The sequence below is a fragment of the Chenopodium album genome, chromosome 15 (assembly GCF_948465745.1).
Source record: "Chenopodium album chromosome 15, dcCheAlbu1.1, whole genome shotgun sequence".
Taxonomy (NCBI): Eukaryota; Viridiplantae; Streptophyta; class Magnoliopsida; order Caryophyllales; family Amaranthaceae; genus Chenopodium; species Chenopodium album.
The window spans coordinates 34131226-34142635 of record NC_137848.1 but is presented as its reverse complement, the minus strand read 5'-3'; positions in this window follow the sequence as shown (position 1 = coordinate 34142635).

Below are 11410 nucleotides of genomic sequence, written 5' to 3'. Positions count from 1 at the left end.
TGGGCCCTTATCAATATTATAATATATTTTATAATTTATTTAAGTTTTAATTTTATTTATTTCCAAAAAAAAACTTATAATATGATATGTTGGGCCATAAATTGAAAGTGACATTAGTATACTTTAGAAAGTCTCACCATTGGGAAATTAGACCTCACATAAGTTGTTAAATTGAGTAATGGGTTGGGTATCACCATTGGAGGTAAAAAATAACTCATTTTGTATTTCAATACTCAAAGTTGAGTCTCACCATTGGAGATGGTCTAAATGTGCGACACAAATAAGAGTTATTTGCAAATGAGTGACGCAAATGAATCTTTTTAATTACATATATTCTGTTATTTGTGTCACTTCTTTAATAATTGTGTAACGCAAATGACTGGTTTGAGAAAAAGAAAATGAGCTATTTACGTTGCTTCTTTTGTAAAGAGTGATTCAAATGACATTTTTTTTAAATACCAGATATTAAAACAACATTATATTTTGTCATCAATTGTATCCCTTCGTATAATATAATAGCACAAGACAAAAATTAAAAATAATAAGATCAAGTAAAAATTTCGACAGAATTTCCTTTGTATATTGGCCTACCCATTAATTTGGGAATGACGACACCTTGTATTAACAACCTATGAAATAAGTTTACAACTCAATAATATTGACATCTTCATCATCAACAGCACAAGCACCAAGACCAACCCAAATGTTGGTAAACCAAATGTGATTATTTCAAGCCTAAAACCTAAAACAAAACAATCCTATAAATTGTTTTTTTTAAAAAAAATCCTACAAATAAATGGAATTTGGTAGGTTTAAAGCTAGCGGAAATAGAATCTGTTTTTTCCTTAACACTAACAAGTCCATAATGGAAGTCTACTTCCTTTTTCTCTAACAAACAGTTTAAAGTCACCAGCTCCTGAAATCAAATATGATGGATCAATAAACAATTAGAGATGAGAACTAAGCATCAAATCAACAAAATAAAATTCTACAATTATGTAAACAACTAAAATAAATACAAAGCAACCTGGTAAAATTATTTGAATACAAACACTACGGAATCATAGTTAATCTATTCACAGCTAAGTATATCATGAAACATTTTATGGGAAAAAGCTTCTCTTAGTAAGTAGCAGGGGAACAAAGAGCTACAAAATATGCATACATGTCCATCTTATATATTCAATGTTCACTAGAACTAATTTTCGACCCTTTAAAAAAATAGTAAAATGAGCAGCAAAACATAACAAAAAAAATAGACAACATGTTAGTGTCTTCCATAGAGCTAGCAAAATTTTGCACATTTAAAGATGTAGGTTACAACCTAAGATTGATAAAGGATCCTCAAAAAAGGCAGAGTACATTGTAGCCCATAGTTTTAAGTCCCGAATGGAAGTTGTATACAAAAACATATCAGATTTGATCACATCTTTAATTAAAGCTAACCAATTAACACTCAATCCCAAAGTCAGTCGACGGATCCCCTTGGCATGTTTAGCTTTCTATAACTACACCTTTTCAAGCAGCCAATAATATATAGGAGGTCGAAAAGGAAGAAGAAGGTGAATAGGGTTTAAATTTGTTTTACTTTGGCTTCATCTGTATCCACTAAATCAGATACTCGAGGCTTTATTTTAATAGCACTAAACTTTAACTTTCATAGAACTGCACAAATTCTTTGGTTTAAAATAAGAAGTCCTATAAAGCTCAGCAAGAATAACACCTAAGATTGGCAAAGAAAAGTGAGGACCACTATGACCATTTCCATGAATAATATATATAAAGAGCATATCTGCTACCGGGTGTCAATATTTTTCCATGAAGTCATTTTACCCATTCAACTAGGAGAGGAAACAAGTGGATGTTAAAAAAAAGGTTTTGGTAAATTTGGCATCATCTGTAAGATCATATATGCACAAAGTCGTTCCAAGAAAAGTAGTGTAACATTATTGATTATAGGTCAGTGTTGAGACTATCAACCTTAACAATGATGAACAGCATTTTTGTAGGCAGGTTGCATTTCAAGAACACCTTATTACATCTTAATCCTTTTCACTTCAGCAGCATAAAAGTAGGTTATTAATAGACATAAGCATAAAAGCAGATAATGATATGAAATAACCAAGAAAAAGGGGGAAAATCAAGTAACAACAATTTCAAATCAACAAAAGAAGATAAACCTATCTCAACAAGCACCAAGATATATGAAATAGGGGTTCTTAATCAAAGCTAACACAAAGTAAAGCTAGGATTAAGGTATAACCACAAATATTACAAAGTAGCAATCACAGAGAAAGCAAATAATCACAAAGATTATGGGTAGAAAGAGAAAATCTCATTGATTTCAAAATTAAGCAAAGTTCCTCCCCAAAAGAAAGTTTAGCCCTATTTAAAGGCTTTACAAATAACCCTAAAGTTCCTAAATTACACCCCTTGGATTACAAATGAAAGGCCAACATTAAAAGATAGTAAAAAGAAGCACAAAAGAAAGGAAGTCGTTCGCTCGAAACAGGGCATCAAGAGCGGCCGCTCTAAAGGGTATGAATGGGCGCTCCTCACTTTTGGAATTTCAAAAGACACCCATAGGAGCGGGCGCTCCTCCTGGGGAGCGGGCGCTCCTTATAAGGGGAGCGGCCGCTCCTCGCGACTGTCTGAATAGCTCAACTTCAAACGTTCATAACTTCTTTGTTTCTTGCTCAAATTTGGCATGTGACCTGTCGTTGGAAGCCCTTGAACTCTACTTTCACCTCCAGCTTAAATCACCTAAAAATTCCTTGTAACGAAGGATATATGGCTAAATGAAGTAGATGCATCATACATTGATAAATTTCTTTCTTAGCTAACACACGGAATCCTTGGAGCTTTATTTTAAGAAAACAAAACTTACTCAAGTTTGATGATAGTCAACTCCGAGAGGTGACCACCAAGGAGTTTAGCTCGACTACGTGTCACAACACGTGGCACGTCTTCAACTTCCTCCACCAAGTTTCATGCACCCGCGTCAAACCCCTCCTCTTCAAAAGGAATTGCCCTCAATTCCGGATCATTATTACCAACATCTTCTTCAAAAAGAAAAGGAGCAAGATCACCAACATTAAAGGAAGCATGAACTCCAAAGTCTCCCATAAGTTTGAGTTTGTAAGCATTAGATCCAACCCTCTCCACAATTTCAAAGGGGCCTTCGGATCTTGGCATGAGCTTGTTTTTTCAATTAGCCAGAAATCTTTCCTTCCGAAGATGGAGCCACACAAGATCTCCTACATTGAATTCCCTTGGCTTCTTAAATTTGTTTGCTTTTTCCTTATAACTCTCATTTGCTTTCTCAATCCTCTTCTTGACATCTTCATGAAGCTTTTTCATCGTTTCAACTCTATCTTTTGCCTCAAAACACAACTCCTCTTGAGGAATACTAGGAAACAAGTCAAGTGGTAAGCGGGGATTGAAACCATACACTACTTTAAATGGTGTTTTCCCGGTAGCTATGCAATGAGAGAGGTTGTAAGCAAATTCAACTTGAGTAAGTTTAAGATCCCAATCTTTCATGTGTTTGCTAATGATAGCTCGGAGAACGGTGGACATGGAACGATTAGTCACCTCCGTTTGCCCATCGGTTTGAGGGTGACTAGAAGTACTAAACAAGAGCTTGATTCCTACTAACTTCCACAAGGTCTTCCAAAAGTAGCTCAAAAACTTAGGATCTCGATCCGACACAATGCTTTTTGGAATGCCATGAAGCTTCACCACTTCTAAAGAACAAGATAGCCACATGAGAAGCGTCATCGGTCTTGTGAAAAGGAATGAAATGATCCATCTTGCTAAAACGATCAACCACAACAAACATGGAATCATTTTGCCATGAAGTGCGAGGGAGAGCAACCACAAAATCCATACTAAGGTCATCCCATGGGTGACTAGGAACCGGAAGAGGAGAGTAGAGTCCTTCATGGAATTGACTCTTAGCCTTATGACAAGCCCCACAACGAGCTATTACGTCTTGCACATCACCAAACATTCTAGGCCAATAAAAATGTTCTCGAAGGATGTCATATGTTTTTGCAACCCCAAAGTGTCCGACAAGGCCTCCTTGATGAGCTTCTTTAACAAGTAACTTTCGATGAGAACATTTCATAACACAAAGCTAGTTTCCCTTGAAAAGGAAACCTTCTTGCATCATGAAAGAGCTATTGACCCCCTCCTCACACTTCTTCATCAACTCACCAAAATCCTCATCATCACCATACAACTCTTTGAGCAACTCAAACCCTAAAAACTTCGAATCGAGAATAGTGATCATACAATGCCTCCTAGAAAGAGCTTCGGCCACAACATTGCTCTTCCCTTCTTTGTACTTAGAAGAGAAAGTGAAAGATTGGAGAAATTAAACCCATTTGGCATGTCTTGTGTGGAGTTTATGAGAACCATTGATGTACTTGAGAGATTCATGATCGGAATGTAGTACAAATGGTCTAGGCCTCAAGTAATGTGACCAATGATCAAGAGCCCTCACAATGGTATAGAACTCCTTGTCATAGGTACTATATCTCATTCTTGCCCCACCAAGCTTCTCACTAAAATAAGCAACCGGCCTCCCTCCTTGAACAAGTACCGCCCCAACTCTAACCCCACTAGCATCACATTCAACCTCAAAGGGTTGATCAAAATTTGGAAGAGCCAAGATTGGAGCCTCACACAACTTCTACTTGAGAGTCTCAAAATCCCTTTGAGCCGATGGTGTCCACTCAAAAGTACCTTTCTTCATGCATTCGGTTACCGGAGCCAAAATAGTACTAAATTTTTTCATAAATCTTCGACAGAAATAAGTTAGACTATGAAAACTCCTATGGGTGAGAGTGGTAGGAGTAGGCCAAGATTTAATAGCTTCCACCTTGCTAGGGTCCATTGAGATCCCTATATTAGAAATCACATAGCTAAGAAAAACAACACTATCCACCATAAAGTACATTTTTCTAACTTAGCAAAAAGCCTCCTACTTCTCAATGTTTCAAATACTTGCTTCAAATGTTCAACATGATCAAGTTCACATTTACTATAAACAAGTATATCGTCAAAATAAACAACAACAAATCTACCAATGAAGGGGCGAAGTACCTCATTCATGAGTCTCATTGAAAGTGCTAGGAGCATTTGAGAGCCCAAATGGCATTACAAGCCTTACTTTGTCTTAAAAGCGGTTTTCCATTCATCTCCTTCACGCATGCGAATTTGGTGGTACCCCATCCTCAAGTCAATCTTTGAAAACACCTTGGAACCATGCAATTCATCAAGCATATCATCAAGTCGGGGAATAGGAAATCGATACTTGATGGTAATATTATTGACGACCCTACTATCCACACCCATCCTCCATGTGCCATCTTTTTTTGAAACCAAAAGAGCCGGAACCAAACAAGGGCTAAGGGATTCCCTCACAAATCCTCTTTCCATTAACTCACCAACTTGTCTTTGAATTTCTCTTGCTTCATCGGGAGTACATCTATAAGCCGGTCTATTAGGGAGTTGTGATCCGGGAATAAGATCAATTTGATGCTCAATTCCCCTAATAGGTGGCAAATCGGGTGGGAGATCACCGAAGAAAACATCATGGTACTCAACCAACACTTCCTTGAAAAGGGGGTGGATTGGGTTCTCTCGCTCACTCTCTTGTGTTTCCCTAAGAAGATAAATAAAGACAATTCTTGATTTATCTCCTTTCCTATCTCATTTTCCCCAATGAGAAGGTCCTCTTTGATTGTGTTTCCTATACCCAAGGGTTCTTTGTGTTTAATTGTGGGGGACAAGGGGTTGAGTACAATATTTTTCTTATCCATCATGAATGAATAAGTGTTTTTTCTTCCATCATGCAATACATTTCTATCAAATTGCCAAGGCCTTCCAAGTAAAACATGATAAGCATCCATAGGCAACACATCACAAAGCACCTCATCCTTATATAATTTGCCAATTGAAAAAGAAAGAAGAGTTTGTTTTGTTACCTTCACCTCATTGTCATTATTAAGCCATTGAAGCTTATAGGGAGTAGGATGATCGGTAGTGTCAAGATTGAGCTTGCTCACTAATGTTGTTGAAGCCACATTAGTGCAAGAACCACTATCAATGATAAGGTTGCAAACTCGATTTTTGATGGTGCAACGAGTTTGGAAAATGTTCTCCCTTTGCTGTTCCGCCAAAGGAGTGGAAATGGAGTGAAGTGCCCTTCTAACAACAAGGATTTGACCCTCATAGGCTTCTACCAAAACCTCATACTCATCATCATATATAGGGTCCCCAAAATCCTTCTTTTCATCTTCGTACTCATCATCATCCATTTCACGAATCATCATAGCTCTACTTTTGGGACAGTCATTAGCAAAATGTCCATAACCTCTACACTTATAGCAAGCCTTCCTATTGCTCATCTTGTTATGGTCATCTTTGTTAGAAGAATGCATAGGAGCCTTGCCTTTGTCATCCTTGGCAATGGGCTTGCTTGTCTCACCCTTTGGAGTAAAAGGATTCTTGAAGGTAAGTTTAGAATACACACTAGCACTACTTATCTTGTCATACTTATCAAACTTCAAAGCCTTTTGCACAACTTGATCAAAACTTCCATGGGCATGTACATCAACTTTTTTCCCAAGCTTTCTCTCAAGACCACCAATGTACCTAGCAATTTTATGTTTTGGGGCCTCTTTTATCCCACTCAAAATAGAGATATTTTCAAACTCCCTTGTATACTTTTCCACCAACATAGATCGTTGATTGAGAATTCAACTTTAGAGAAACATCATGCAAATCATCTCTAGGAACAAAAGCTCGACTCATGTGTTTCTTCAATTTCTCCCAAGATGTAATTTTTGTTTTTCCTTCAATCCTCCTACGATTCTTAAAATTCTCATACCACAAATATGCATGTTTCTTAAGTTTAATAATGGCCAATTTACGACGTTTTTCATCATTATATCCTTTACAATAAAAAAATTTCTCCATAGTTCTAACCCAATCAAGAAATTCATTAGGATCAAGATTACCTTCGAAGTCCGGAAGTTTCAAAATGGTGTCTCGGTCATGGTTGTCCTCATGGTGCCATTGGTGGTGTTCCCTTCTCCGGTAAGGAGAGTAAGAACCATCTTTTCCACTTGGGGTTCTTCTCCTTGTATGACTTCTTCTATTCTCCAATACTTCAAGAAGACTATCAAACTTGTTTTCTAGAGTATCCAATCTAGAGTATCTATCATCCATGTTTCAAGATGAAAAATTGTATCGTTGAGAGAAAAAATTCAAATTTGTGAGAACAAAGATGAGATCTTTTAAAAGGGGAAAGAGAAATTCAAAAGGTAGGATCTTTTCTAGGCTAATAACCTAGCTCTGATACCAAATTGATATGAAATAACCAAGAAAAACCAAAAAAAGGGGGAAAAATCAAGTAACAACAATTTCAAATCAACAAAAGAAGATAAACCTATCTCAATAAGCACCAAGATATATGAAATAGGGGTTCTTAATCAAAGCTAACACAAAGTAAAGCTAGGATTAAGGTATAGCCACAAAGATTACAAAGTAGCAATCACAGAGAAAGTAAATCATCACAAAGATTATGGGTAGAAAGAGAAAATCTCATTGATTTCAAAATTAAGCAAAGGTCCTCCCCAAAAGAAAGTTTAGCCCTATTTAAAGGCTTTACAAATAACCCTAAAGTTCCTAAATTACACCCCTTGGATTACAAATGAAAGGCCAACATTAAAAGATAGTAAAAAGAAGCACAAAAGAAAGGAAGCCGTTCGCTCGAAACAGGGCATCAAGAGCGGCCGCTCTAAAGGGTATGAATGGGCGCTCCTCACTTCTGGAATTTCAAAAGACACCCATAGGAGCGGGCGCTCCTCCTGGGGAGTGGCCGCTCCCTCGCAACTGCCTGGATAGCTCAATTTCAAACGTTCATAACTTCTTTGTTTCTTGCTCAAATTTGGCATGTGACCTGTCGTTGGAAAGCCCTTGAACTCTACTTTCACCTTCATTTAAAAGTTCCTTGTAACAAAGGAGATATGGCTGAATGAAGTAGATGCATCATACATTGATAAATTTCTTTCTTAGCTAACACACGGAATCCTTGGAGCTTTATTTTAAGAAAACAAAACTTACTCAAATTTGATGATAGTCAACCCCGAGAGTTGACCACCAAGGAGTTTAGCTCGACTACGCGTCACAACGCGTGGCACGTCTTCAACTTCCTCCACCAAGTTCCATGCACCCGTGTCAAATAATTTGCAAAATAAAATTCTAAAATTCGTGCAAAAAATCACAACAGAATAGTAAAACTAAACTAAGTTAATGCAAAATCGAACCCTAAATTCCATCTATTTTGAAAACAGGTAGAATAAAAGAACAGATCTTACCTTCAATTCGTTGAAATTAACTACATAAATTTCACTAAAACGAAACCAAAATTTCTTAGAATCGAGTATAAACCCCCACATTTCTTTGATTTGTGCGCAATATATATTGCAAGTGATGAACCCTAAATTTGAAAACGAACCACAAAAATCTGTTACAAAGAAATCTACTTATAGTTCTAAAATTTGTGCAAAAAATAACAACAAAATAGTAAATTAAACTAAGTTCATTTACAATTGAACTCCAAATATCTGTGTAGATTGAACAATAAGAGAAAGAGATGAAGAGCTTGTAACTTCAGCAAAAGTAGAGCCAAAATTCCACAAAATCGAGTACAAACCCTAACTTTTCAAATAATCGAGAAAAATTGCTACTAATTTAAACAAAACTCCAACCTCCTTTCTTAGATCTGTGTGAAAAATTAAACACACCCTAAATTCGAAACACAAACTTGAATTCTCTCATAATCTTATTCGAATTTTTGGTGGAAATTGGGTTTTTATTGTTTGAACTTCGAGGGGGTTTTAGGTCGATCATTTGCTCAAAAAATAGAGGGTTTGGCTCGGATTTACTCGAATATAAGAGATTTTGTCTCATAATTGCTCGGGTTTTTGATTAGTGGTTGAATTAGTAGGTTTTGAGGTCAAATTTCTCAACGTATTGCTGTTGAATTCACTGGTGTTTTTAGGTTGAATGGCAACGTGGGGATTTATATGGTTTTGTTGTTAAAAATCTGGGGATTTGGGGGTTGAATATGCTAGGGGTTTTGAAGTTCGAATGGCAGCGTGAGTTTTTATTGTTTTTTTTTTTTGTATATAGAATAGACATTTGCGTCACTCATTACATAAAAAAGTGACACAATTTAGTTCACAAAGTTATTTGCATCATTTGTCAATGAACTAAATTATTCCCGTGCAATGCACGGTTTGAACAAAAAAATTATATTGTAAAACTCGTATGTACAATGAATATTTTCATTTTTTTCATTGGTAAGAGATTTCTTAAAAGGGATACATTTTGAATATTTCAAGAAATTTTTAGACATTTGAATATTAGTGTTAAGAATTTGAAGAGAGGGAATGATAGATCTTTAAATCAAAATAAAGGAATACGGTTGCTATTCAATTTACTATACTCCGATTTTCTAGATTAAAGTTGTTGTAGATTTCACTTAGCTTGTTTATGAAGTATCACAAAAAAAAAAAAAAAAAAAAAAAATCTATAAAAAAGTATCACAAACAAATGACATCATCAATGGTTTTAGGCTGGAAAAAAATTCATAAGAAAGCAACACGTGTATAATTTTGTGGAGAGATGATGTCAGCAATGTTTTGTTTTAGTAATAATTAATATATGAGTGACGCAAATAACAAAATTATATGCATCGTTCTTGGTTATATAAGCGACGCAAATACAAGTAAGCAAAAATATATCAGGCTTTTGCTCCGCTTTAACGCTAATGTCCGATGTAAATAACTTAAAATGAAGCCAAAATATCTCATTTGCGTCATTTATATCTACGAGTGATGCAAATAAGGCGATGCAAATGAGCATTTTTCCACTAGTGTTTGTGGGGCAATTAATCCCTTCACGTTTAGAAAAGATATGGAAGGTTTGAAGAAAGCTAATCCTGCAGCTTTGGAGTGGTTTTCTAAACTTGGACCACAATTAGTGTGGTCTAAACATGCATTCAACCCAACCATTAAGTCAGATGTAAACAAATCAAACTTTGTTCAAAGCTTCAATTCCACATTAGGCCTTGACAGGTGTAGACTTGCTATGGCATTGTTGGAAGGTAATCTAAGCACACTTGCCTAAGAAATTATGTCCTAATTTGTTTACATGTGACATGCTAACCCAAATACTTTGTAAATCAGGTGTGAGGAGGCTGATCATTGTCAGAATGGCTACTAGAAGAGAGGCATGTAAGAAATGGAGGGATAATATGTGTCCAAACATAATCAAAAGACTCCAAGTCATTAGCCAAGAATCAAGATCATGCAAGTGCTTGGTAAGTGGAGAAGGTGAATATGAAGTCTTGGATGGGAGATCAGTTCTACTTGTAAATCTAAGTGCAGGGACTTGTGCTTGTAATGCTTGGCAGTTGATTGGCTTGCCATGTAAGCATGCCATGAGGGCCATCTTACACTGAAATGACGACCTCATAAGTATGTTAGTGACTAGTACTCAATCAGTAAGTGCAAACTGACTTATGGAAACAACATCAAGTCAATCCATAATGTGGAGCAGTGGCCACCCAGTCAGTATCCTAAGATAGCCCTACCTAAGATGAAGAGAGGAATATGCAAACCAGCAAAAAACAGAAAGAAGGAAAAGGTTGAGAAAGCCAAGGGGAAAAGATCTAAAACTGTCAGATGTAGAAAATGCCAAACCTTTGGCCATAATGCACATACATGCCAAGGTGGTTTAACAAGCAAAGACAAGGCTGCAATGGATGCAACAACAGCTCAATCAAAGAAAAAACATGCTCCTAAGAGACAGGGAGTATCTCGCAGCCAACCTGACACTGCAGCTGCATCTTCATCACAACCATTAAGAGTATCACCAAGAACAAAGAAGGCTAAGACTGGTGTGTCTGCATCCCAGCCTATTCCTTAATTGCAAAATGCTACAATCATGTTTTAGTTGATGAGTTTTTTTTTTTTTTTTTTTTTTTTTTTTTTTTTTTTTTTTTTTTTTTTTTTTTACAAACTTAGCTTATAATTTGTATCTCATTGTTGTTTTAAATTCTAATGTTTTTGGACATGTTGTTAGCTTCTATATGCTGAAATTATTTCAAATAGTTTGCCTTGAATTAAATCAAAGGAGATAAGTTATGTTTATGTTATATGCATTATCTCTACATCTAATTGTGTTAATACAGAACAATACACTAGAATGCAAAATAAGGGAAAATCATAAACTTCTATTTAAATAAGTAGTACATTATTTCTTGTCAAAAAAAAAAAAAAAAAAAAAAAAAAAGTAGTACATTATTTAGGTAATACATAAACTTGTACTT